Here is a 27258-nt window from a genome sequence, read left to right as displayed (position 1 = left end):
TTTCACAGCACCACACAAAGGGAATGGACTATGAAAGCAATTGACAACTTTGTTTTACAGTTTGGTGCTTCCTTCGATCGCACTACAGAAATTGCATAGAAAAGTGGGCAGAAATGCAGTCAATCTATTCCTCATTTAACCTGTGTCCTCAGTCTTACATGTATTCCACCTCTTCTCTGTGCATACAAAGTATGTGTTTGTTTGAAGCACTTCATTTTTGTGCAATGCATAATCTATTTACTTTCTACTAAAAAACGCTGCCCACGTACAAGATGTATGAACCCTAGTTGCAGGTGCAAGCAGGCTGGTCTGAGAAACCAGGCCATTTGCGAACACAAAATTGCTTTTTCTGATGTATTAAATCGAAGGTACATGAAATGGGTGTTTGGTTGTACCTTCAAATACCAAATTGTAGTGGTATGTAGAAATGTTTTTTCACCGTAATTTGGCCCAAAACAATCATACTTCACCACCATATCAGTGATTGTGGTAATCATTCCACAAAGATAAGTAGTCTCGTAAAAACCTGTTCCTCTTTGAGAATGTTTCAAAACAAACATTTTAATTACAGATATTGGTCCTATGGACCACTGCCTATTCAAATAAAATAACAATTAAACATATACATTTTGTTTTTTAAATGATCCTGTTTTCCTTTAATAAATAATATTAAGAACTACTTCTCCTTTTCCACAGTTTCAAGCTCGTACTTTGTGGCCCAACTGAGCTTGAGCCTCTCACTCTTTCATGATGTACTGTTATATTGTCATTCTGATCTTTGAAAACAGTTGGGGATATAGCTCAGTGGTAGAGCATTTGACTGCAGATCAAGAGGTCCCTGGTTCAAATCCGGGTGTCCCCTAAACCTATTTTGGTTCTGGTGTTTGTAGCTAGGATCTTTCATAAAGTCCCTTTGGATCACCATTGACAGAGTCAGTGTTCAGTTGGATCTTATACTTTATTAGCATTACAGTGTCACTGCTCAAAACCTGGGAATAAATGCATTTTTACACAGGGTGTGGGAACTTTCTGAAACATCATTGATTCATTTTGGAATCCGGCTCTTCCTTTCACAGCTTCAAGCAAAGAGAATCACTATGAAAACAATTGAAAACTTTGTTATACAGTTTGGTGCTTCCTTGTAGCGCACTAAAGAAATGGCATAGTATACTCGGCAGCGCTGCAGTCAATCTATTTCTCATTTAACCTGTGTCCTCAGTCTTACATATATTCCTCCTCTCCTCTGTGCATACAAAATATGTCTTTGTTTGAAGCACTTCATTCTTGTGCAACGTAGAAACTATTTAATTTCTCCTTAAAACCTCTGCCTACGTGCAAAATGTATGAACCCTCGTTGCAGATGAAAAAAGGCTGGCTCGAAGACTCAGGCCATTTTCGAACACAAAATGGCCTTTTCTGATATATTAAATTGATGGTACTTGAAAGGGACGTTTGGGTGTACCTTCCAAATACCAAATTGCAGTGGTATGTAGAAATGTTTTTCGTCCATCATTTGGCCCAAAACAATCATACTTCACCACCATCTCGGTGATTGTGGTAACCAATCCGCGAAAGGATAAGGCGTCCCGTAAAAACCTCTTCCCCTTTGAGAATGTTTCAAAACAAGCATTTTATGTACAGGCATTGGTCCTATGGACCACTGCCTGTTCAAATAAAATAACAATGAAACATATAAATATTTTTTTTAAACGATCCCGTTTTCCTTCAATAAATAATATTAAGAACTACTTCTCCTGTTCCACAGTTTCAAGCTTGTACTTTCCGGCCCAACTGAGCATGATGCTCACACTCTTTCATGAGGTACTGATATATTTTCATTCCGACTCTCACAAACAGGTGGGGATATAGCTCAGTGGTAGAGCATTTGACTGCAGATCAAGAGGTCTCTGGTTCAAAACCAGGTGTCCCCTTGGCCTGTTTTGGTTCTTGTGTTTGTAGCTGGGACTTTTCATAAAACCCCTTTGGATCATCATTGACAGAGTCAGTGTTCGCTTGGATCTTACACTTTAACAGCATTACAATGTCACTGCTCAAAACCTGAGAGTAAATGCATTTTTATACAGGGCTCGGTATTCCGTATGGGAAATGTCTGAAAAAGCATTGATTTATTTTGGAATCTGGCTCTTCCTTTCACAGCACCAAACAAAGGGAATGGACTATGAAAGCAATTGGCAACTTTGTTTTACAGTTTAGTGCTTCCTTCAATCGCACTACAGAAATTGCATGGAAAAGTGGGCAGCAATGCAGTCAATCTATTCCTCATTTAACCTGTGTCCTCAGTCTTACATGTATTCCACCTCTTCTCTGTGCATACAAAGTATGTGTTTGTTTGAAGCACTTCATTTTTGTGCAATGCATAATCTATTTACTTTCTACTAAAATACGCTGCCCACGTACAAGATGTACAAACCCTAGTTGCAGGTGCAAGCAGGCTGGTCTGAGAAACCAGGCCATTTGCGAACACAAAATAGCTTTTTCTGATGTATTAAATCGAAGGTACATGCAAGGGGTGTTTGGTTGTACCTTCAAATACCAAATTGTAGTGGTATGCAGAAATGTTTTTTCACCGTAATTTGGCCCAAAACAATCATACTTCACCACCATATCAGTGATTGTGGTAATCAATCCACAAAGATAAGTAGTCTCGTAAAAACCTCTTCCCCTTTGAGAATGTTTCAAAACAAACATTTTAATTACAGATATTGGTCCTATGGACCACTGCCTATTCAAATAAAATAACAATTAAACATATACATTTTGTTTTTTAAATGATCCTGTTTTCCTTTAATTAATAATATTAAGAACTACTTCTCCTTTTCCACAGTTTCAAGCTCGTACTTTGTGGCCCAACTGAGCTTGAGCCTCTCACTCTTTCATGATGTACTGATATATTGTCATTCTGATCTTTGAAAACAGTTGGGGATATAGCTCAGTGGTAGAGCATTTGACTGCAGATCAAGAGGTCCCTGGTTCAAATCCGGGTGTCCCCTAAACCTATTTTGGTTTTGGTGTTTGTAGCTGGGATCTTTCATAAAGTCCCTATGGATCACCATTGACAGAGTCAGTGTTCAGTTGGATCTTATACTTTATTAGCATTACAGTGTCACTGCTCAAAACCTGGGAATAAATGCATTTTTACACAGGGTGTGGGAACTTTCTGAAACATCATTGATTTATTTTGGAATCCGGCTCTTCCTTTCACAGCTTCAAGCAAAGAGAATCACTATGAAAACAATTGAAAACTTTGTTATACAGTTTGGTGCTTCCTTGTAGCGCACTAAAGAAATGGCATAGTATACTCGGCAGCGCTGCAGTCAATCTATTTCTCATTTAACCTGTGTCCTTAGTCTTACATATATTCCTCCTCTCCTCTGTGCATACAAAATATGTGTTTGTTTAAAGCACTTCATTCTTGTGCAACGTAGAAACTATTTAATTTCTCCTTAAAACCTCTGCCTACGCGCAAAATGTATGAACCCTCGTTGCAGATGAAAAAAGGCTGGCTCGAAGACTCAGGCCATTTTCGAACACAAACTGGCCTTTTCTGATATATTAAATTGATGGTACTTGAAAGGGACGTTTGGGTGTACCTTCCAAATACCAAATTGCAGTGGTATGTAGAAATGTTTTTCGTCCATCATTTGGCCCAAAACAATCATACTTCACCACCATCTCGGTGATTGTGGTAACCAATCCGCGAAAGGATAAGGCGTCCCGTAAAAACCTCTTCCCCTTTGAGAATGTTTCAAAACAAGCATTTTATGTACAGGCATTGGTCCTATGGACCACTGCCTGTTCAAATAAAATAACAATGAAACATATAAATATTTTTATTAAACGATCCCGTTTTACTTCAATAAATAATATTAAGAACTACTTCTCCTGTTCCACAGTTTCAAGCTTGTACTTTCCGTCCCAACTGAGCATGATGCTCACACTCTTTCATGAGGTACTGATATATTTTCATTCCGACTCTCACAAACAGGTGGGGATATAGCTCAGTGGTAGAGCATTTGACTGCAGATCAAGAGGTCCCTGGTTCAAATCCAGGTGTCCCCTTGGCCTGTTTTGGTTCTTGTGTTTGTAGCTGGGACTTTTCATAAAACCCCTTTGGATCATCATTGACAGAGTCAGTGTTCGCTTGGATCTTACACTTTAACAGCATTACAATGTCACTGCTCAAAACCTGAGAGTAAATGCATTTTTCTACAGGGCTCGGTATTCCGTATGGGAAATGTCTGAAAAAGCATTGATTTATTTTGGAATCTGGCTCTTCCTTTCACAGCACCAAACAAAGGGAATGGACTATGAAAGCAATTGGCAACTTTGTTTTACAGTTTAGTGCTTCCTTTAATCGCACTACAGAAATTGCATAGAAAAGTGGGCAGCAATGCAGTCAATCTATTCCTCATTTAACCTGTGTCCTCAGTCTTACATGTATTCCACCTCTTCTCTGTGCATACAAAGTATGTGTTTGTTTGAAGCACTTCATTTTTGTGCAATGCATAATCTATTTACTTTCTACTAAAATACGCTGCCCACGTACAAGATGTACGAACCCTAGTTTCAGGTGCAAGCAGGCTGGTCTGAGAAACCAGGCCATTTGCGAACACAAAATAGCTTTTTCTGATGTATTAAATCGAAGGTACATGCAAGGGGTGTTTGGTTGTACCTTCAAATACCAAATTGTAGTGGTATGCAGAAATGTTTTTTCACCGTAATTTGGCCCAAAACAATCATACTTCACCACCATATCAGTGATTGTGGTAATCAATCCACAAAGATAAGTAGTCTCGTAAAAACCTCTTCCCCTTTGAGAATGTTTCAAAACAAACATTTTAATTACAGATATTGGTCCTATGGACCACTGCCTATTCAAATAAAATAACAATTAAACATATACATTTTGTTTTTTAAATGATCCTGTTTTCCTTTAATTAATAATATTAAGAACTACTTCTCCTTTTCCACAGTTTCAAGCTCGTACTTTGTGGCCCAACTGAGCTTGAGCCTCTCACTCTTTCATGATGTACTGATATATTGTCATTCTCATCTTTGAAAACAGTTGGGGATATAGCTCAGTGGTAGAGCATTTGACTGCAGATCAAGAGGTCCCTGGTTCAAATCTGGGTGTCCCCTAAACCTATTTTGGTTTTGGTGTTTGTAGCTGGGATCTTTCATAAAGTCCCTATGGATCACCATTGACAGAGTCAGTGTTCAGTTGGATCTTATACTTTATTAGCACTACAGTGTCACTGCTCAAAACCTGGGAATAAATGCATTTTTACACAGGGCGTGGGAACTTTCTGAAACATCATTGATTTATTTTGGAATCCGGCTCTTCCTTTCACAGCTTCAAGCAAAGAGAATCACTATGAAAACAATTGAAAACTTTGTTATACAGTTTGGTGCTTCCTTGTAGCGCACTAAAGAAATGGCATAGTATACTCGGCAGCGCTGCAGTCAATCTATTTCTCATTTAACCTGTGTCCTCAGTCTTACATATATTCCTCCTCTCCTCTGTGCATACAAAATATGTGTTTGTTTAAAGCACTTCATTCTTGTGCAACGTAGAAACTATTTAATTTCTCCTTAAAACCTCTGCCTACGTGCAAAATGTATGAACCCTCGTTGCAGATGAAAAAAGGCTGGCTCGAAGACTCAGGTCATTGTCGAACACAAAATGGCCTTTTCGGATATATTAAATTGATGGTACTTGAAAGGGACGTTTGGGTGTACCTTCCAAATACCAAATTGCAGTGGTATGTAAAAATGTTTTTCGTCCATCATTTGGCCCAAAACAATCATACTTCACCACCATCTCGGTGATTGTGGTAACCAATCCGCGAAAGGATAAGGCGTCCCGTAAAAACCTCTTCCCCTTTGAGAATGTTTCAAAACAAACATTTTATGTACAGGCATTGGTCCTATGGACCACTGCCTGTTCAAATAAAATAACAATGAAACATATAAATATTTTTTTTAAACGATCCCGTTTTCCTTCAATAAATAATATTAAGAACTACTTCTCCTGTTCCACAGTTTCAAGCTTGTACTTTCCGGCCCAACTGAGCATGGTGCTCACACTCTTTCCTGAGGTACTGATATATTTTCATTCTGACTCTCACAAGCAGGTGGGGATATAGCTCAGTGGTAGAGCATTTGACTGCAGATCAAGAGGTCCCTGGTTCAAATCCAGGTGTCCCCTTGGCCTGTTTTGGTTCTTGTGTTTGTAGCTGGGACTTTTCATAAAACCCCTTTGGATCATCATTGACAGAGTCAGTGTTCTCTTGGATCTTACACTTTAACAGCATTACAATGTCACTGCTCAAAACCTGAGAGTAAATGCATTTTTATACAGGGCTCGGTATTCCGTATGGGAAATGTCTGAAAAAGCATTGATTTATTTTGGAATCTGGCTCTTCCTTTCACAGCACCAAACAAAGGGAATGGACTATGAAAGCAATTGGCAACTTTGTTTTACAGTTTAGTGCTTCCTTCAATCGCACTACAGAAATTGCATAGAAAAGTGGGCAGCAATGCAGTCAATCTATTCCTCATTTAACCTGTGTCCTCAGTCTTACATGTATTCCACCTCTTCTCTGTGCATACAAAGTATGTGTTTGTTTGAAGCACTTCATTTTTGTGCAATGCATAATCTATTTACTTTCTACTAAAATACGCTGCCCACGTACAAGATGTACGAACCCTAGTTGCAGGTGCAAGCAGGCTGGTCTGAGAAACCAGGCCATTTGCGAACACAAAATAGCTTTTTCGGATGTATTAAATCGAAGGTACATGAAAGGGGTGTTTGGATGTACCTTCAAATACCAAATTGTAGTGGTATGCAGAAATGTTTTTTCACCGTAATTTGGCCCAAAACAATCATACTTCACCACCATATCAGTGATTGTGGTAATCAATCCACAAAGATAAGTAGTCTCGTAAAAACCTCTTCCCCTTTGAGAATGTTTCAAAACAAACATTTTAATTAGAGATATGGGTCCTATGGACCACTGCCTATTCAAATAAAATAACAATTAAACATATACATTTTGTTTTTTAAATGATCCTGTTTTCCTTTAATTAATAATATTAAGAACTACTTCTCCTTTTCCACAGTTTCAAGCTCGTACTTTGTGGCCGAACTGAGCTTGAGCCTCTCACTCTTTCATGATGTACTGATATATTGTCATTCTGATCTTTGAAAACAGTTGGGGATATAGCTCAGTGGTAGAGCATTTGACTGCAGATCAGGAGGTCCCTGGTTCAAATCCGGGTGTCCCCTAAACCTATTTTGGTTTTGGTGTTTGTAGCTGGGATCTTTCATAAAGTCCCTATGGATCACCATTGACAGAGTCAGTGTTCAGTTGGATCTTATACTTTATTAGCATTACAGTGTCACTGCTCAAAACCTGGGAATAAATGCATTTTTACACAGGGCGTGGGAACTTTCTGAAACATCATTGATTTATTTTGGAATCCGGCTCTTCCTTTCACAGCTTCAAGCAAAGAGAATCACTATGAAAACAATTGAAAACTTTATTATACAGTTTGGTGCTTCCTTGTAGCGCACTAAAGAAATGGCATAGTATACTCGGCAGTGCTGCAGTCAATCTATTTCTCATTTAACCTGTGTCCTCAGTCTTACATATATTCCTCCTCTCCTCTGTGCATACAAAATATGTGTTTGTTTAAAGCACTTCATTCTTGTGCAACGTAGAAACTATTTAATTTCTCCTTAAAACCTCTGCCTACGTGCAAAATGTATGAACCCTCGTTGCAGATGAAAAAAGGCTGGCTCGAAGACTCAGGCCATTTTCGAACACAAAATGGCCTTTTCTGATATATTAAATTGATGGTACTTGAAAGGGACGTTTGGGTGTACCTTCCAAATACCAAATTGCAGTGGTATGTAGAAATGTTTTTCGTCCATCATTTGGCCCAAAACAATCATACTTCACCACCATCTCGGTGATTGTGGTAACCAATCCGCGAAAGGATAAGGCGTCCCGTAAAAACCTCTTCCCCTTTGAGAATGTTTCAAAACAAGCATTTTATGTACAGGCATTGGTCCTATGGACCACTGCCTGTTCAAATAAAATAACAATGAAACATATAAATATTTTTTTTAAACGATCCCGTTTTCCTTCAATAAATAATATTAAGAACTACTTCTCCTGTTCCACAGTTTCAAGCTTGTACTATCCGGCCCAACTGAGCATGATGCTCACACTCTTTCATGAGGTACTGATATATTTTCATTCCGACTCTCACAAACAGGTGGGGATATAGCTCAGTGGTAGAGCATTTGACTGCAGATCAAGAGGTCCCTGGTTCAAATCCAGGTGTCCCCTTGGCCTGTTTTGGTTCTTGTGTTTGTAGCTGGGACTTTTCATAAAACCCCTTTGGATCATCATTGACAGAGTCAGTGTTCGCTTGGATCTTACACTTTAACAGCATTACAATGTCACTGCTCAAAACCTGAGAGTAAATGCATTTTTATACAGGGCTCGGTATTCCGTATGGGAAATGTCTGAAAAAGACTTGATTTATTTTGGAATCTGGCTCTTCCTTTCACAGCACCAAACAAAGGGAATGGACTATGAAAGCAATTATCAACTTTGTTTTACAGTTTAGTGCTTCCTTCAATCGCACTACAGAAATTGCATAGAAAAGTGGGCAGCAATGCAGTCAATCTATTCCTCATTTAACCTGTGTCCTCAGTCTTACATGTATTCCACCTCTTCTCTGTGCATACAAAGTATGTGTTTGTTTGAAGCACTTCATTTTTGTGCAATGCATAATCTATTTACTTTCTACTAAAATACGCTGCCCACGTACAAGATGTACGAACCCTTGTTGCAGGTGCAAGCAGGCTGGTCTGAGAAACAGGCCATTTGCGAACACAAAATAGCTTTTTCTGATGTATTAAATCGAAGGTACATGAAAGGGGTGTTTGGTTGTACCTTCAAATACCAAATTGTAGTGGTATGCAGAAATGTTTTTTCACCGTAATTTGGCCCAAAACAATCATACTTCACCACCATATCAGTGATTGTGGTAATCAATCCACAAAGATAAGTAGTCTCGTAAAAACCTCTTCCCCTTTGAGAATGTTTCAAAACAAACATTTTCATTACAGATATTGGTCCTATGGACCACTGCCTATTCAAATAAAATAACAATTAAACATATACATTTTGTTTTTTAAATGATCCTGTTTTCCTTTAATTAATAATATTAAGAGCTACTTCTCCTTTTCCACAGTTTCAAGCTCGTACTTTGTGGCCCAACTGAGCTTGAGCCTCTCACTCTTTCCTGATGTACTGATATATTGTCGTTCTGATCTTTGAAAACAGTTGGGGATATAGCTCAGTGGTAGAGCATTTGACTGCAGATCAAGAGGTCCCTGGTTCAAATCCGGGTGTCCCCTAAACCTATTTTGGTTTTGGTGTTTGTAGCTGGGATCTTTCATAAAGTCCCTATGGATCACCATTGACAGAGTCAGTGTTCAGTTGGATCTTATACTTTATTAGCATTACAGTGTCACTGCTCAAAACCTGGGAATAAATGCATTTTTACACAGGGCGTGGGAACTTTCTGAAACATCATTGATTTATTTTGGAATCCGGCTCTTCCTTTCACAGCTTCAAGCAAAGAGAATCACTATGAAAACAATTGAAAACTTTGTTATACAGTTTGGTGCTTCCTTGTAGCGCACTAAAGAAATGGCATAGTATACTCGGCAGCGCTGCAGTCAATCTATTTCTCATTTAACCTGTGTCCTCAGTCTTACATATATTCCTCCTCTCCTCTGTGCATACAAAATATGTGTTTGTTTAAAGCACTTCATTCTTGTGCAACGTAGAAACTATTTAATTTCTCCTTAAAACCTCTGCCTACGTGCAAAATGTATGAACCCTCGTTGCAGATGAAAAAAGGCTGGCTCGAAGACTCAGGCCATTTTCGAACACAAAATGGCCTTTTCTGATATATTAAATTGATGGTACTTGAAAGGGACGTTTGGGTGTACCTTCCAAATACCAAATTGCAGTGGTATGTAGAAATGTTTTTCGTCCATCATTTGGCCCAAAACAATCATACTTCACCACCATCTCGGTAATTGTGGTAACCAATCCGCGAAAGGATAAGGCGTCCCGTAAAAACCTCTTCCCCTTTGAGAATGTTTCAAAACAAGCATTTTATGTACAGGCATAGGTCCTATGGACCACTGCCTGTTCAAATAAAATAACAATGAAACATATAAATATTTTTTTTAAACGATCCCGTTTTCCTTCAATAAATAATATTAAGAACTACTTCTCCTGTTCCACAGTTTCAAGCTTGTACTTTCCGGCCCAACTGAGCATGATGCTCACACTCTTTCATGAGGTACTGATATATTTTCATTCCGACTCTCACAATCAGGTGGGGATATAGCTCAGTGGTAGAGCATTTGACTGCAGATCAAGAGGTCCCTGGTTCAAATCCAGGTGTCCCCTTGGCCTGTTTTGGTTCTTGTGTTTGTAGCTGGGACTTTTCATAAAACCCCTTTGGATCATCATTGACAGAGTCAGTGTTCGCTTGGATCTTACACTTTAATAGCATTACAATGTCACTGCTCAAAACCTGAGAGTAAATGCATTTTTATACAGGGCTCGGTATTTCGTATGGGAAATGTCTGAAAAAGCATTGATTTATTTTGGAATCTGGCTCTTCCTTTCACAGCACCACACAAAGGGAATGGACTATGAAAGCAATTGGCAACTTTGTTTTACAGTTTAGTGCTTCCTTCAATCGCACTACAGAAATTGCATGGAAAAGTGGGCAGCAATGCAGTCAATCTATTCCTCATTTAACCTGTGTCCTCAGTCTTACATGTATTCCACCTCTTCTCTGTGCATACAAAGTATGTGTTTGTTTGAAGCACTTCATTTTTGTGCAATGCATAATCTATTTACTTTCTACTAAAATACGCTGCCCACGTACAAGATGTACAAACCCTAGTTGCAGGTGCAAGCAGGCTGGTCTGAGAAACCAGGCCATTTGCGAACACAAAATTGCTTTTTCTGATGTATTAAATCGAAGGTACATGCAAGGGGTGTTTGGTTGTACCTTCAAATACCAAATTGTAGTGGTATGCAGAAATGTTTTTTCACCGTAATTTGGCCCAAAACAATCATACTTCACCACCATATCAGTGATTGTGGTAATCAATCCACAAAGATAAGTAGTCTCGTAAAAACCTCTTCCCCTTTGAGAATGTTTCAAAACAAACATTTTAATTACAGATATTGGTCCTATGGACCACTGCCTATTCAAATAAAATAACAATTAAACATATACATTTTGTTTTTTAAATGATCCTGTTTTCCTTTAATTAATAATATTAAGAACTACTTCTCCTTTTCCACAGTTTCAAGCTCGTACTTTGTGGCCCAACTGAGCTTGAGCCTCTCACTCTTTCATGATGTACTGATATATTGTCATTCTGATCTTTGAAAACAGTTGGGGATATAGCTCAGTGGTAGAGCATTTGACTGCAGATCAAGAGGTCCCTGGTTCAAATCCGGGTGTCCCCTAAACCTATTTTGGTTTTGGTGTTTGTAGCTGGGATCTTTCATAAAGTCCCTATGGATCACCATTGACAGAGTCAGTGTTCAGTTGGATCTTATACTTTATTAGCATTACAGTGTCACTGCTCAAAACCTGGGAATAAATGCATTTTTACACAGGGTGTGGGAACTTTCTGAAACATCATTGATTTATTTTGGAATCCGGCTCTTCCTTTCACAGCTTCAAGCAAAGAGAATCACTATGAAAACAATTGAAAACTTTGTTATACAGTTTGGTGCTTCCTTGTAGCGCACTAAAGAAATGGCATAGTATACTCGGCAGCGCTGCAGTCAATCTATTTCTCATTTAACCTGTGTCCTTAGTCTTACATATATTCCTCCTCTCCTCTGTGCATCCAAAATATGTGTTTGTTTAAAGCACTTCATTCTTGTGCAACGTAGAAACTATTTAATTTCTCCTTAAAACCTCTGCCTACGCGCAAAATGTATGAACCCTCGTTGCAGATGAAAAAAGGCTGGCTCGAAGACTCAGGCCATTTTCGAACACAAACTGGCCTTTTCTGATATATTAAATTGATGGTACTTGAAAGGGACGTTTGGGTGTACCTTCCAAATACCAAATTGCAGTGGTATGTAGAAATGTTTTTCGTCCATCATTTGGCCCAAAACAATCATACTTCACCACCATCTCGGTGATTGTGGTAACCAATCCGCGAAAGGATAAGGCGTCCCGTAAAAACCTCTTCCCCTTTGAGAATGTTTCAAAACAAGCATTTTATGTACAGGCATTGGTCCTATGGACCACTGCCTGTTCAAATAAAATAACAATGAAACATATAAATATTTTTATTAAACGATCCCGTTTTCCTTCAATAAATAATATTAAGAACTACTTCTCCTGTTCCACAGTTTCAAGCTTGTACTTTCCGTCCCAACTGAGCATGATGCTCACACTCTTTCATGAGGTACTGATATATTTTCATTCCGACTCTCACAAACAGGTGGGGATATAGCTCAGTGGTAGAGCATTTGACTGCAGATCAAGAGGTCCCTGGTTCAAATCCAGGTGTCCCCTTGGCCTGTTTTGGTTCTTGTGTTTGTAGCTGGGACTTTTCATAAAACCCCTTTGGATCATCATTGACAGAGTCAGTGTTCGCTTGGATCTTACACTTTAACAGCATTACAATGTCACTGCTCAAAACCTGAGAGTAAATGCATTTTTCTACAGGGCTCGGTATTCCGTATGGGAAATGTCTGAAAAAGCATTGATTTATTTTGGAATCTGGCTCTTCCTTTCACAGCACCAAACAAAGGGAATGGACTATGAAAGCAATTGGCAACTTTGTTTTACAGTTTAGTGCTTCCTTCAATCGCACTACAGAAATTGCATAGAAAAGTGGGCAGCAATGCAGTCAATCTATTCCTCATTTAACCTGTGTCCTCAGTCTTACATGTATTCCACCTCTTCTCTGTGCATACAAAGTATGTGTTTGTTTGAAGCACTTCATTTTTGTGCAATGCATAATCTATTTACTTTCTACTAAAATACGCTGCCCACGTACAAGATGTACGAACCCTAGTTTCAGGTGCAAGCAGGCTGGTCTGAGAAACCAGGCCATTTGCGAACACAAAATAGCTTTTTCTGATGTATTAAATCGAAGGTACATGCAAGGGGTGTTTGGTTGTACCTTCAAATACCAAATTGTAGTGGTATGCAGAAATGTTTTTTCACCGTAATTTGGCCCAAAACAATCATACTTCACCACCATATCAGTGATTGTGGTAATCAATCCACAAAGATAAGTAGTCTCGTAAAAACCTCTTCCCCTTTGAGAATGTTTCAAAACAAACATTTTAATTACAGATATTGGTCCTATGGACCACTGCCTATTCAAATAAAATAACAATTAAACATATACATTTTGTTTTTTAAATGATCCTGTTTTCCTTTAATTAATAATATTAAGAACTACTTCTCCTTTTCCACAGTTTCAAGCTTGTACTTTGTGGCCCAACTGAGCTTGAGCCTCTCACTCTTTCATGATGTACTGATATATTGTCATTCTCATCTTTGAAAACAGTTGGGGATATAGCTCAGTGGTAGAGCATTTGACTGCAGATCAAGAGGTCCCTGGTTCAAATCTGGGTGTCCCCTAAACCTATTTTGGTTTTGGTGTTTGTAGCTGGGATCTTTCATAAAGTCCCTATGGATCACCATTGACAGAGTCAGTGTTCAGTTGGATCTTATACTTTATTAGCACTACAGTGTCACTGCTCAAAACCTGGGAATAAATGCATTTTTACACAGGGCGTGGGAACTTTCTGAAACATCATTGATTTATTTTGGAATCCGGCTCTTCCTTTCACAGCTTCAAGCAAAGAGAATCACTATGAAAACAATTGAAAACTTTGTTATACAGTTTGGTGCTTCCTTGTAGCGCACTAAAGAAATGGCATAGTATACTCGGCAGCGCTGCAGTCAATCTATTTCTCATTTAACCTGTGTCCTCAGTCTTACATATATTCCTCCTCTCCTCTGTGCATACAAAATATGTGTTTGTTTAAAGCACTTCATTCTTGTGCAACGTAGAAACTATTTAATTTCTCCTTAAAACCTCTGCCTACGTGCAAAATGTATGAACCCTCGTTGCAGATGAAAAAAGGCTGGCTCGAAGACTCAGGTCATTGTCGAACACAAAATGGCCTTTTCGGATATATTAAATTGATGGTACTTGAAAGGGACGTTTGGGTGTACCTTCCAAATACCAAATTGCAGTGGTATGTAAAAATGTTTTTCGTCCATCATTTGGCCCAAAACAATCATACTTCACCACCATCTCGGTGATTGTGGTAACCAATCCGCGAAAGGATAAGGCGTCCCGTAAAAACCTCTTCCCCTTTGAGAATGTTTCAAAACAAACATTTTATGTACAGGCATTGGTCCTATGGACCACTGCCTGTTCAAATAAAATAACAATGAAACATATAAATATTTTTTTTAAACGATCCCGTTTTCCTTCAATAAATAATATTAAGAACTACTTCTCCTGTTCCACAGTTTCAAGCTTGTACTTTCCGGCCCAACTGAGCATGGTGCTCACACTCTTTCATGAGGTACTGATATATTTTCATTCCGACTCTCACAAGCAGGTGGGGATATAGCTCAGTGGTAGAGCATTTGACTGCAGATCAAGAGGTCCCTGGTTCAAATCCAGGTGTCCCCTTGGACAGTTTTGGTTCTTGTGTTTGTAGCTGGGACTTTTCATAAAACCCCTTTGGATCATCATTGACAGAGTCAGTGTTCTCTTGGATCTTACACTTTAACAGCATTACAATGTCACTGCTCAAAACCTGAGAGTAAATGCATTTTTATACAGGGCTCGGTATTCCGTATGGGAAATGTCTGAAAAAGCATTGATTTATTTTGGAATCTGGCTCTTCCTTTCACAGCACCAAACAAAGGGAATGGACTATGAAAGCAATTGGCAACTTTGTTTTACAGTTTAGTGCTTCCTTCAATCGCACTACAGAAATTGCATAGAAAAGTGGGCAGCAATGCAGTCAATCTATTCCTCATTTAACCTGTGTCCTCAGTCTTACATGTATTCCACCTCTTCTCTGTGCATACAAAGTATGTGTTTGTTTGAAGCACTTCATTTTTGTGCAATGCATAATCTATTTACTTTCTACTAAAATACGCTGCCCACGTACAAGATGTACGAACCCTAGTTGCAGGTGCAAGCAGGCTGGTCTGAGAAACCAGGCCATTTGCGAACACAAAATAGCTTTTTCGGATGTATTAAATCGAAGGTACATGAAAGGGGTGTTTGGATGTACCTTCAAATACCAAATTGTAGTGGTATGCAGAAATGTTTTTTCACCGTAATTTGGCCCAAAACAATCATACTTCACCACCATATCAGTGATTGTGGTAATCAATCCACAAAGATAAGTAGTCTCGTAAAAACCTCTTCCCCTTTGAGAATGTTTCAAAACAAACATTTTAATTAGAGATATTGGTCCTATGGACCACTGCCTATTCAAATAAAATAACAATTAAACATATACATTTTGTTTTTTAAATGATCCTGTTTTCCTTTAATTAATAATATTAAGAACTACTTCTCCTTTTCCACAGTTTCAAGCTCGTACTTTGTGGCCGAACTGAGCTTGAGCCTCTCACTCTTTCATGATGTACTGATATATTGTCATTCTGATCTTTGAAAACAGTTGGGGATATAGCTCAGTGGTAGAGCATTTGACTGCAGATCAAGAGGTCCCTGGTTCAAATCCGGGTGTCCCCTAAACCTATTTTGGTTTTGGTGTTTGTAGCTGGGATCTTTCATAAAGTCCCTATGGATCACCATTGACAGAGTCAGTGTTCAGTTGGATCTTATACTTTATTAGCATTACAGTGTCACTGCTCAAAACCTGGGAATAAATGCATTTTTACACAGGGCGTGGGAACTTTCTGAAACATCATTGATTTATTTTGGAATCCGGCTCTTCCTTTCACAGCTTCAAGCAAAGAGAATCACTATGAAAACAATTGAAAACTTTATTATACAGTTTGGTGCTTCCTTGTAGCGCACTAAAGAAATGGCATAGTATACTCGGCAGTGCTGCAGTCAATCTATTTCTCATTTAACCTGTGTCCTCAGTCTTACATATATTCCTCCTCTCCTCTGTGCATACAAAATATGTGTTTGTTTAAAGCACTTCATTCTTGTGCAACGTAGAAACTATTTAATTTCTCCTTAAAACCTCTGCCTACGTGCAAAATGTATGAACCCTCGTTGCAGATGAAAAAAGGCTGGCTCGAAGACTCAGGCCATTTTCGAACACAAAATGGCCTTTTCTGATATATTAAATTGATGGTACTTGAAAGGGACGTTTGGGTGTACCTTCCAAATACCAAATTGCAGTGGTATGTAGAAATGTTTTTCGTCCATCATTTGGCCCAAAACAATCATACTTCACCACCATCTCGGTGATTGTGGTAACCAATCCGCGAAAGGATAAGGCGTCCCGTAAAAACCTCTTCCCCTTTGAGAATGTTTCAAAACAAGCATTTTATGTACAGGCATTGGTCCTATGGACCACTGCCTGTTCAAATAAAATAACAATGAAACATATAAATATTTTTTTTAAACGATCCCGTTTTCCTTCAATAAATAATATTAAGAACTACTTCTCCTGTTCCACAGTTTCAAGCTTGTACTTTCCGGCCCAACTGAGCATGAGGCTCACACTCTTTCATGAGGTACTGATATATTTTCATTCCGACTTTCACAAACAGTTGGGGATATAGCTCAGTGGTAGAGAAATTGACTGCAGATCAAGAGGTCCCTGGTTCAAATCCAGGTGTCCCCTTGGCCTGTTTTGGTTCTTGTGTTTGTAGCTGGGACTTTTCATAAAACCCCTTTGGATCATCATTGACAGAGTCAGTGTTCGCTTGGATCTTACACTTTAACAGCATTACAATGTCACTGCTCAAAACCTGAGAGTAAATGCATTTTTATACAGGGCTCGGTATTCCGTATGGGAAATGTCTGAAAAAGCATTGATTTATTTTGGAATCTGGCTCTTCCTTTCACAGCACCAAACAAAGGGAATGGACTATGAAAGCAATTGGCAACTTTGTTTTACAGTTTAGTGCTTCCTTCAATCGCACTACAGAAATTGCATAGAAAAGTGGGCAGCAATGCAGTCAATCTATTCCTCATTTAACCTGTGTCCTCAGTCTTACATGTATTCCACCTCTTCTCTGTGCATACAAAGTATGTGTTTGTTTGAAGCACTTCATTTTTGTGCAATGCATAATCTATTTACTTTCTACTAAAATACGCTGCCCACGTACAAGATGTACGAACCCTAGTTGCAGGTGCAAGCAGGCTGGTCTGAGAAACCAGGCCATTTGCGAACACAAAATAGCTTTTTCTGATGTATTAAATCGAAGGTACATGAAAGGGGTGTTTGGTTGTACCTTCAAATACTAAATTGTAGTGGTATGCAGAAATGTTTTTTCACCGTAATTTGGCCCAAAACAATCATACTTCACCACCATATCAGTGATTGTGGTAATCAATCCACAAAGATAAGTAGTCTCGTAAAAACCTCTTCCCCTTTGAGAATGTTTCAAAACAAACATTTTAATTACAGATATTGGTCCTATGGACCACTGCCTATTCAAATAAAATAACAATTAAACATATACATTTTGTTTTTTAAATGATCCTGTTTTCCTTTAATTAATAATATTAAGAACTACTTCTCCTTTTCCACAGTTTCAAGCTCGTACTTTGTGGCCCAACTGAGCTTGAGCCTCTCACTCTTTCATGATGTACTGATATATTGTCATTCTGATCTTTGAAAACAGTTGGGGATATAGCTCAGTAGTAGAGCATTTGACTGCAGATCAAGAGGTCCCTGGTTCAAATCCGGGTGTCCCCTAAACCTATTTTGGTTTTGGTGTTTGTAGCTGGGATCTTTCATAAAGTCCCTATGGATCACCATTGACAGAGTCAGTGTTCAGTTGGATCTTATACTTTATTAGCATTACAGTGTCACTGCTCAAAACCTGGGAATAAATGCATTTTTACACAGGGCGTGGGAACTTTCTGAAACATCATTGATTTATTTTGGAATCCGGCTCTTCCTTTCACAGCTTTAAACAAAGAGAATCACTATGAAAACAATTGAAAACTTTGTTATACAGTTTGGTGCTTCCTTGTAGCGCACTAAAGAAATGGCATAGTATACTCGGCAGCGCTGCAGTCAATCTATTTCTCATTTAACCTGTGTCCTCAGTCTTACATATATTCCTCCTCTCCTCTGTGCATACAAAATATGTGTTTGTTTAAAGCACTTCATTCTTGTGCAACGTAGAAACTATTTAATTTCTCCTTAAAACCTCTGCCTACGTGCAAAATGTATGAACCCTCGTTGCAGATGAAAAAAGGCTGGCTCGAAGACTCAGGCCATTTTCGAACACAAAATGGCCTTTTCTGATATATTAAATTGATGGTACTTGAAAGGGACGTTTGGGTGTACCTTCCAAATACCAAATTGCAGTGGTATGTAGAAATGTTTTTCGTCCATCATTTGGCCCAAAACAATCATACTTCACCACCATCTCGGTGATTGTGGTAACCAATCCGCGAAAGGATAAGGCGTCCCGTAAAAACCTCTTCCCCTTTGAGAATGTTTCAAAACAAGCATTTTATGTACAGGCATTGGTCCTATGGACCACTGCCTGTTCAAATAAAATAACAATGAAACATATAAATATTTTTTTTAAACGATCCCGTTTTCCTTCAATAAATAATATTAAGAACTACTTCTCCTGTTCCACAGTTTCAAGCTTGTACTTTCCGGCCCAACTGAGCATGATGCTCACACTCTTTCATGAGGTACTGATATATTTTCATTCCGACTCTCACAAACAGGTGGGGATATAGCTCAGTGGTAGAGCATTTGACTGCAGATCAAGAGGTCCCTGGTTCAAATCCAGGTGTCCCCTTGGCCTGTTTTGGTTCTTGTGTTTGTAGCTGGGACTTTTCATAAAACCCCTTTGGATCATCATTGACAGAGTCAGTGTTCGCTTGGATCTTACACTTTAACAGCATTACAATGTCACTGCTCAAAACCTGAGAGTAAATGCATTTTTATACAGGGCTCGGTATTCCGTATGGGAAATGTCTGAAAAAGCATTGATTTATTTTGGAATCTGCCTCTTCCTTTCACAGCACCAAACAAAGGGAATGGACTATGAAAGCAATTGGCAACTTTGTTTTACAGTTTAGTGCTTCCTTCAATCGCACTACAGAAATTGCATAGAAAAGTGGGCAGCAATGCAGTCAATCTATTCCTCATTTAACCTGTGTCCTCAGTCTTACATGTATTCCACCTCTTCTCTGTGCATACAAAGTATGTGTTTGTTTGAAGCACTTCATTTTTGTGCAATGCATAATCTATTTACTTTCTACTAAAATACGCTGCCCACGTACAAGATGTACGAACCCTAGTTGCAGGTGCAAGCAGGCTGGTCTGAGAAACCAGGCCATTTGCGAACACAAAATAGCTTTTTCTGATGTATTAAATCGAAGGTACATGAAAGGGGTGTTTGGATGTACCTTCAAATACCAAATTGTAGTGGTATGCAGAAATGTTTTTTCACCGTAATTTGGCCCAAAACAATCATACTTCACCACCATATCAGTGATTGTGGTAATCAATCCACAAAGATAAGTAGTCTCGTAAAATTCTCTTCCCCTTTGAGAATGTTTCAAAACAAACATTTTAATTACAGATATTGGTCCTATGGACCACTGCCTATTCAAATAAAATTTACAATTAAACATATACATTTTGTTTTTTAAATGATCCTGTTTTCCTTTAATTAATAATATTAAGAACTACTTCTCCTTTTCCACAGTTTCAAGCTCGTACTTTGTGGCCCAACTGAGCTTGAGCCTCTCACTCTTTCATGATGTACTGATATATTGTCATTCTGATCTTTGAAAACAGTTGGGGATATAGCTCAGTGGAAGAGCATTTGACTGCAGATCAAGAGGTCCCTGGTTCAAATCCGGGTGTCCCCTAAACCTATTTTGGTTTTGGTGTTTGTAGCTGGGATCTTTCATAAAGTCCCTATGGATCACCATTGACAGAGTCAGTGTTCAGTTGGATCTTATACTTTATTAGCATTACAGTGTCACTGCTCAAAACCTGGGAATAAATGCATTTTCACACAGGGCGTGGGATCTTTCTGAAACATCATTGATTTATTTTGGAATCCGGCTCTTCCTTTCACAGCTTCAAGCAAAGAGAATCACTATGAAAACAATTGAAAACTTTGTTATACAGTTTGGTGCTTCCTTGTAGCGCACTAAAGAAATGGCATAGTATACTCGGCAGTGCTGCAGTCAATCTATTTCTCATTTAACCTGTGTCCTCAGTCTTACATATATTCCTCCTCTCCTCTGTGCATACAAAATATGTGTTTGTTTAAAGCACTTCATTCTTGTGCAACGTAGAAACGATTTAATTTCTCCTTAAAACCTCTGCCTACGTGCAAAATGTATGAACCCTCGTTGCAGATGAAAAAAGGCTGGCTCGAAGACTCAGGCCATTTTCGAACACAAAATGGCCTTTTCTGATATATTAAATTGATGGTACTTGAAAGGGACGTTTGGGTGTACCTTCCAAATACCAAATTGCAGTGGTATGTAGAAATGTTTTTCGTCCATCATTTGGCCCAAAACAATCATACTTCACCACCATCTCGGTGATTGTGGTAACCAATCCGCGAAAGGATAAGGCGTCCCGTAAAAACCTCTTCCCCTTTGAGAATGTTTCAAAACAAGCATTTTATGTACAGGCATTGGTCCTATGGACCACTGCCTGTTCAAATAAAATAACAATGAAACATATAAATATTTTTTTTAAACAATCCCGTTTTCCTTCAATAAATAATATTAAGAACTACTTCTCCTGTTCCACAGTTTCAAGCTTGTACTTTCCGGCCCAACTGAGCATGATGCTCACACTCTTTCATGAGGTACTGATATATTTTCATTCCGACTTTCACAAACAGTTGGGGATATAGCTCAGTGGTAGAGAAATTGACTGCAGATCAAGAGGTCCCTGGTTCAAATCCAGGTGTCCCCTTGGCCTGTTTTGGTTCTTGTGTTTGTAGCTGGGACTTTTCATAAAACCCCTTTGGATCATCATTGACAGAGTCAGTGTTCGCTTGGATCTTACACTTTAACAGCATTACAATGTCACTGCTCAAAACCTGAGAGTAAATGCATTTTTATACAGGGCTCGGTATTCCGTATGGGAAATGTCTGAAAAAGCATTGATTTATTTTGGAATCTGGCTCTTCCTTTCACAGCACCAAACAAAGGGAATGGACTATGAAAGCAATTGGCAACTTTGTTTTACAGTTTAGTGCTTCCTTCAATCGCACTACAGAAATTGCATAGAAAAGTGGGCAGCAATGCAGTCAATCTATTCCTCATTTAACCTGTGTCCTCAGTCTTACATGTATTCCACCTCTTCTCTGTGCATACAAAGTATGTGTTTGTTTGAAGCACTTCATTTTTGTGCAATGCATAATCTATTTACTTTCTACTAAAATACGCTGCCCACGTACAAGATGTACGAACCCTAGTTGCAGGTGCAAGCAGGCTGGTCTGAGAAACCAGGCCATTTGCGAACACAAAATAGCTTTTTCTGATGTATTAAATCGAAGGTACATGAAAGGGGTGTTTGGTTGTACCTTCAAATACTAAATTGTAGTGGTATGCAGAAATGTTTTTTCACCGTAATTTGGCCCAAAACAATCATACTTCACCACCATATCAGTGATTGTGGTAATCAATCCACAAAGATAAGTAGTCTCGTAAAAACCTCTTCCCCTTTGAGAATGTTTCAAAACAAACATTTTAATTACAGATATTGGTCCTATGGACCACTGCCTATTCAAATAAAATAACAATTAAACATATACATTTTGTTTTTTAAATGATCCTGTTTTCCTTTAATTAATAATATTAAGAACTACTTCTCCTTTTCCACAGTTTCAAGCTCGTACTTTGTGGCCCAACTGAGCTTGAGCCTCTCACTCTTTCATGATGTACTGATATATTGTCATTCTGATCTTTGAAAACAGTTGGGGATATAGCTCAGTAGTAGAGCATTTGACTGCAGATCAAGAGGTCCCTGGTTCAAATCCGGGTGTCCCCTAAACCTATTTTGGTTTTGGTGTTTGTAGCTGGGATCTTTCATAAAGTCCCTATGGATCACCATTGACAGAGTCAGTGTTCAGTTGGATCTTATACTTTATTAGCATTACAGTGTCACTGCTCAAAACCTGGGAATAAATGCATTTTTACACAGGGCGTGGGAACTTTCTGAAACATCATTGATTTATTTTGGAATCCGGCTCTTCCTTTCACAGCTTCAAACAAAGAGAATCACTATGAAAACAATTGAAAACTTTGTTATACAGTTTGGTGCTTCCTTGTAGCGCACTAAAGAAATGGCATAGTATACTCGGCAGCGCTGCAGTCAATCTATTTCTCATTTAACCTGTGTCCTCAGTCTTACATATATTCCTCCTCTCCTCTGTGCATACAAAATATGTGTTTGTTTAAAGCACTTCATTCTTGTGCAACGTAGAAACTATTTAATTTCTCCTTAAAACCTCTGCCTACGTGCAAAATGTATGAACCCTCGTTGCAGATGAAAAAAGGCTGGCTCGAAGACTCAGGCCATTTTCGAACACAAAATGGCCTTTTCTGATATATTAAATTGATGGTACTTGAAAGGGACGTTTGGGTGTACCTTCCAAATACCAAATTGCAGTGGTATGTAGAAATGTTTTTCGTCCATCATTTGGCCCAAAACAATCATACTTCACCACCATCTCGGTGATTGTGGTAACCAATCCGCGAAAGGATAAGGCGTCCCGTAAAAACCTCTTCCCCTTTGAGAATGTTTCAAAACAAGCATTTTATGTACAGGCATTGGTCCTATGGACCACTGCCTGTTCAAATAAAATAACAATGAAACATATAAATATTTTTTTTAAACGATCCCGTTTTCCTTCAATAAATAATATTAAGAACTACTTCTCCTGTTCCACAGTTTCAAGCTTGTACTTTCCGGCCCAACTGAGCATGATGCTCACACTCTTTCATGAGGTACTGATATATTTTCATTCCGACTCTCACAAACAGGTGGGGATATAGCTCAGTTGTAGAGCATTTGACTGCAGATCAAGAGGTCCCTGATTCAAATCCAGGTGTCCCCTTGGCCTGTTTTGGTTCTTGTGTTTGTAGCTGGAAGTTTTCATAAAACCCCTTTGGATCATCATTGACAGAGTCAGTGTTCGCTTGGATCTTACACTTTAATAGCATTACAATGTCACTGCTCAAAACCTGAGAGTAAATGCATTTTTATACAGGGCTCGGTATTCCGTATGGGAAATGTCTGAAAAAGCATTGATTTGTTTTGGAATCTGGCTCTTCCTTTCACAGCACCAAACAAAGGGAATGGACTATGAAAGCAATTGACAACTTTGTTTTACAGTTTGGTGCTTCCTTCGATCGCACTACAGAAATTGCATAGAAAAGTGGGCAGAAATGCAGTCAATCTATTCCTCATTTAACCTGTGTCCTCAGTCTTACATGTATTCCACCTCTTCTCTGTGCATACAAAGTATGTGTTTGTTTGAAGCACTTCATTTTTGTGCAACGCATAATCTATTTACTTTCTACTAAAAAACGCTGCCCACGTACAAGATGTATGAACCCTAGTTGCAGGTGCAAGCAGGCTGGTCTGAGAAACCAGGCCATTTGCAAACACAAAATTGCTTTTTCTGATGTATTAAATCGAAGGTACATGAAATGGGTGTTTGGTTGTACCTTCAAATACCAAATTGTTGTGGTATGTAGAAATGTTTTTTCACCGTAATTTGGCCCAAAACAATCATACTTCACCACCATATCAGTGATTGTGGTAATCATTCCACAAAGATAAGTAGTCTCGTAAAAACCTGTTCCTCTTTGAGAATGTTTCAAAACAAACATTTTAATTACAGATATTGGTCCTATGGACCACTGCCTATTCAAATAAAATAACAATTAAACATACACATTTTGTTTTTTAAATGATCCTGTTTTCCTTTAATTAATAATATTAAGAACTACTTCTCCTTTTCAACAGTTTCAAGCTCGTACTTAGTGGCCCAACTGAGCTTGAGCCTCTCACTCTTTCATGATGTACTGTTATATTGTCATTCTGATCTTTGAAAACAGTTGGGGATGTAGCTCAGTGGTAGAGCATTTGACTGCAGATCAAGAGGTCCCTGGTTTAAATCCGGGTGTCCCCTAAACCTATTTTGGTTCTGGTGTTTGTAGCTAGGATCTTTCATAAAGTCCCTTTGGATCACCATTGACAGAGTCAGTGTTCAGTTGGATCTTATACTTTATTAGCATTACAGTGTCACTGCTCAAAACCTGGGAATAAATGCATTTTTACACAGGGCGTGGGAACTTTCTGAAACATCATTGATTTATTTTGGAATCCGGCTCTTCCTTTCACAGCTTCAAACAAAGAGAATGACTATGAAAACAATTGAAAACTTTGTTATACAGTTTGGTGCTTCCTTGTAGCGCACTAAAGAAATGGCATAGTATACTCGGCAGCGCTGCAGTCAATCTATTTCTCATTTAACATGTGTCCTCAGTCTTACATATATTCCTCCTCTCCTCTGTGCATTCAAAATATGTGTTTGTTTAAAGCACTTCATTCTTGTGCAACGTAGAAACTATTTAATTTCTCCTTAAAACCTCTGCCTTCGTGCAAAATGTATGAACCCTCGTTGCAGATGAAAAAAGGCTGGCTCGAAGACTCAGGCCATTTTCGAACACAAAATGGCCTTTTCTGATATATTAAATTGATGGTACTTGAAAGGGACGTTTGGGTGTACCTTCCAAATACCAAATTGCAGTGGTATGTAGAAATGTTTTTCGTCCATCATTTGGCCCAAAACAATCATACTTCACCACCATCTCGGTGATTGTGGTAACCAATCCGCGAAAGGATAAGGCGTCCCGTAAAAACCTCTTCCCCTTTGAGAATGTTTCAAAACAAGCATTTTATGTACAGGCATTGGTCCTATGGACCACTGCCTGTTCAAATAAAATAACAATGAAACATATAAATATTTTTTTTAAACGATCCCGTTTTCCTTCAATAAATAATATTAAGAACTACTTCTCCTGTTCCACAGTTTCAAGCTTGTACTTTCCGGCCCAACTGAGCATGATGCTCACACTCTTTCATGAGGTACTGATATATTTTCATTCCGACTCTCACAAACAGGTGGGGATATAGCTCAGTGGTAGAGCATTTGACTGCAGATCAAGAGGTCCCTGGTTCAAATCCAGGTGTCCCCTTGGCCTGTTTTGGTTCTTGTGTTTGTAGCTGGGACTTTTCATAAAACCCCTTTGGATCATCATTGACAGAGTCAGTGTTCGCTTGGATCTTACACTTTAACAGCATTACAATGTCACTGCTCAAAACCTGAGAGTAAATGCATTTTTATACAGGGCTCGGTATTTCGTATGGGAAATGTCTGAAAAAGCATTGATTTATTTTGGAATCTGGCTCTTCCTTTTACAGCACCAAACAAAGGGAATGGACTATGAAAGCAATTGACAACTTTGTTTTACAGTTTGGTGCTTCCTTCGATCGCACTACAGAAATTGCATAGAAAAGTGGGCAGAAATGCAGTCAATCTATTCCTCATTTAACCTGTGTCCTCAGTCTTACATGTATTCCACCTCTTCTCTGTGCATACAAAGTATGTGTTTGTTTGAAGCACTTCATTTTTGTGCAATGCATAATCTATTTACTTTCTACTAAAAAACGCTGCCCACGTACAAGATGTATGAACCCTAGTTGCAGGTGCAAGCAGGCTGGTCTGAGAAACCAGGCCATTTGCGAACACAAAATTGCTTTTTCTGATGTATTAAATCGAAGGTACATGAAATGGGTGTTTGGTTGTACCTTCAAATACCAAATTGTAGTGGTATGTAGAAATGGTTTTTTCACCGTAATTTGGCCCAAAACAATCATACTTCACCACCATATCAGTGATTGTGGTAATCATTCCACAAAGATAAGTAGTCTCGTAAAAACCTGTTCCTCTTTGAGAATGTTTCAAAACAAACATTTTAATTAGAGATATTGGTCCTATGGACCACTGCCTATTCAAATAAAATAACAATTAAACATATACATTTTGTTTTTTAAATGATCCTGTTTTCCTTTAATTAATAATATTAAGAACTACTTCTCCTTTTCCACAGTTTCAAGCTCGTACTTTGTGGCCCAACTGAGCTTGAGCCTCTCACTCTTTCATGATGTACTGATATATTGTCATTCTGATCTTTGAAAACAGTTGGGGATATAGCTCAGTGGTAGAGCATTTGACTGCAGATCAAGAGGTCCCTGGTTCAAATCCGGGTGTCCCCTAAACCTATTTTGGTTTTGGTGTTTGTAGCTGGGATCTTTCATAAAGTCCCTTTGGATCACCATAGACAGAGTCAGTGTTCAGTTGGATCTTATACTTTATTAGCATTACAGTGTCACTGCTCAAAACCTGGGAATAAATGCATTTTTACACAGGGCGTGGGAACTTTCTGAAACATCATTGATTTATTTTGGAATCCGGCTCTTCCTTTCACAGCTTCAAGCAAAGAGAATGACTATGAAAACAATTGAAAACTTTGTTATACAGTTTGGTGCTTCCTTGTAGCGCACTAAAGAAATGGCATAGTATACTCGGCAGCGCTGCAGTCAATCTATTTCTCATTTAACCTGTGTCCTCAGTCTTACATATATTCCTCCTCTCCTCTGTGCATACAAAATATGTGTTTGTTTAAAGCATTCATTCTTGTGCAACGTAGAAACTATTTAATTTCTCCTTAAAACCTCTGCCTACGTGCAAAATGTATGAACCCTCGTTGCAGATGAAAAAAGGCTGGCTCGAAGACTCAGGCCATTTTCGAACACAAAATGGCCTTTTCTGATATATTAAATTGATGGTACTTGAAAGGGACGTTTGGGTGTACCTTCCAAA

At 38.7% G+C, this 27258-nt stretch overlaps 21 non-coding genes across 21 annotated transcripts; all 21 read left to right on the top strand.

Annotated features, from left to right (window-relative positions):
* Positions 1-790: 790 nt before the first annotated feature.
* On the top strand, positions 791-862 carry TRNAC-GCA (transfer RNA cysteine (anticodon GCA)). Its single transcript has one exon. It is a non-coding gene; the product is annotated as a tRNA-Cys (tRNA).
* Positions 863-2939: 2077 nt separating this feature from the next.
* On the top strand, positions 2940-3011 carry TRNAC-GCA (transfer RNA cysteine (anticodon GCA)). Its single transcript has one exon. It is a non-coding gene; the product is annotated as a tRNA-Cys (tRNA).
* Positions 3012-4008: 997 nt separating this feature from the next.
* Positions 4009-4080, top strand: TRNAC-GCA (transfer RNA cysteine (anticodon GCA)). The gene has a single exon. It is a non-coding gene; the product is annotated as a tRNA-Cys (tRNA).
* Positions 4081-5088: 1008 nt separating this feature from the next.
* TRNAC-GCA (transfer RNA cysteine (anticodon GCA)) lies at positions 5089-5160 on the top strand. The gene has a single exon. It is a non-coding gene; the product is annotated as a tRNA-Cys (tRNA).
* Positions 5161-6157: 997 nt separating this feature from the next.
* On the top strand, positions 6158-6229 carry TRNAC-GCA (transfer RNA cysteine (anticodon GCA)). The gene has a single exon. It is a non-coding gene; the product is annotated as a tRNA-Cys (tRNA).
* A 1008-nt stretch (positions 6230-7237) lies between these two features.
* Positions 7238-7309, top strand: TRNAC-GCA (transfer RNA cysteine (anticodon GCA)). The gene has a single exon. It is a non-coding gene; the product is annotated as a tRNA-Cys (tRNA).
* Positions 7310-8306: 997 nt separating this feature from the next.
* TRNAC-GCA (transfer RNA cysteine (anticodon GCA)) lies at positions 8307-8378 on the top strand. The gene has a single exon. It is a non-coding gene; the product is annotated as a tRNA-Cys (tRNA).
* A 1007-nt stretch (positions 8379-9385) lies between these two features.
* On the top strand, positions 9386-9457 carry TRNAC-GCA (transfer RNA cysteine (anticodon GCA)). The gene has a single exon. It is a non-coding gene; the product is annotated as a tRNA-Cys (tRNA).
* Positions 9458-10454: 997 nt separating this feature from the next.
* Positions 10455-10526, top strand: TRNAC-GCA (transfer RNA cysteine (anticodon GCA)). The gene has a single exon. It is a non-coding gene; the product is annotated as a tRNA-Cys (tRNA).
* Positions 10527-11534: 1008 nt separating this feature from the next.
* On the top strand, positions 11535-11606 carry TRNAC-GCA (transfer RNA cysteine (anticodon GCA)). Its single transcript has one exon. It is a non-coding gene; the product is annotated as a tRNA-Cys (tRNA).
* A 997-nt stretch (positions 11607-12603) lies between these two features.
* Positions 12604-12675, top strand: TRNAC-GCA (transfer RNA cysteine (anticodon GCA)). The gene has a single exon. It is a non-coding gene; the product is annotated as a tRNA-Cys (tRNA).
* Positions 12676-13683: 1008 nt separating this feature from the next.
* TRNAC-GCA (transfer RNA cysteine (anticodon GCA)) lies at positions 13684-13755 on the top strand. The gene has a single exon. It is a non-coding gene; the product is annotated as a tRNA-Cys (tRNA).
* Positions 13756-14752: 997 nt separating this feature from the next.
* TRNAC-GCA (transfer RNA cysteine (anticodon GCA)) lies at positions 14753-14824 on the top strand. Its single transcript has one exon. It is a non-coding gene; the product is annotated as a tRNA-Cys (tRNA).
* Positions 14825-15832: 1008 nt separating this feature from the next.
* On the top strand, positions 15833-15904 carry TRNAC-GCA (transfer RNA cysteine (anticodon GCA)). The gene has a single exon. It is a non-coding gene; the product is annotated as a tRNA-Cys (tRNA).
* Positions 15905-17981: 2077 nt separating this feature from the next.
* TRNAC-GCA (transfer RNA cysteine (anticodon GCA)) lies at positions 17982-18053 on the top strand. The gene has a single exon. It is a non-coding gene; the product is annotated as a tRNA-Cys (tRNA).
* A 997-nt stretch (positions 18054-19050) lies between these two features.
* On the top strand, positions 19051-19122 carry TRNAC-GCA (transfer RNA cysteine (anticodon GCA)). The gene has a single exon. It is a non-coding gene; the product is annotated as a tRNA-Cys (tRNA).
* Positions 19123-20131: 1009 nt separating this feature from the next.
* On the top strand, positions 20132-20203 carry TRNAC-GCA (transfer RNA cysteine (anticodon GCA)). Its single transcript has one exon. It is a non-coding gene; the product is annotated as a tRNA-Cys (tRNA).
* A 2077-nt stretch (positions 20204-22280) lies between these two features.
* On the top strand, positions 22281-22352 carry TRNAC-GCA (transfer RNA cysteine (anticodon GCA)). The gene has a single exon. It is a non-coding gene; the product is annotated as a tRNA-Cys (tRNA).
* A 2077-nt stretch (positions 22353-24429) lies between these two features.
* On the top strand, positions 24430-24501 carry TRNAC-GCA (transfer RNA cysteine (anticodon GCA)). Its single transcript has one exon. It is a non-coding gene; the product is annotated as a tRNA-Cys (tRNA).
* A 997-nt stretch (positions 24502-25498) lies between these two features.
* Positions 25499-25570, top strand: TRNAC-GCA (transfer RNA cysteine (anticodon GCA)). Its single transcript has one exon. It is a non-coding gene; the product is annotated as a tRNA-Cys (tRNA).
* A 1009-nt stretch (positions 25571-26579) lies between these two features.
* Positions 26580-26651, top strand: TRNAC-GCA (transfer RNA cysteine (anticodon GCA)). The gene has a single exon. It is a non-coding gene; the product is annotated as a tRNA-Cys (tRNA).
* Positions 26652-27258: the final 607 nt, after the last annotated feature.

The sequence above is a fragment of the Triturus cristatus genome, chromosome 4_1 (genome assembly GCF_964204655.1).
Source record: "Triturus cristatus chromosome 4_1, aTriCri1.1, whole genome shotgun sequence".
NCBI lineage: Eukaryota > Metazoa > Chordata > Amphibia > Caudata > Salamandridae > Triturus > Triturus cristatus.
This window is presented reverse-complemented; position numbering and strand designations above follow the sequence as displayed.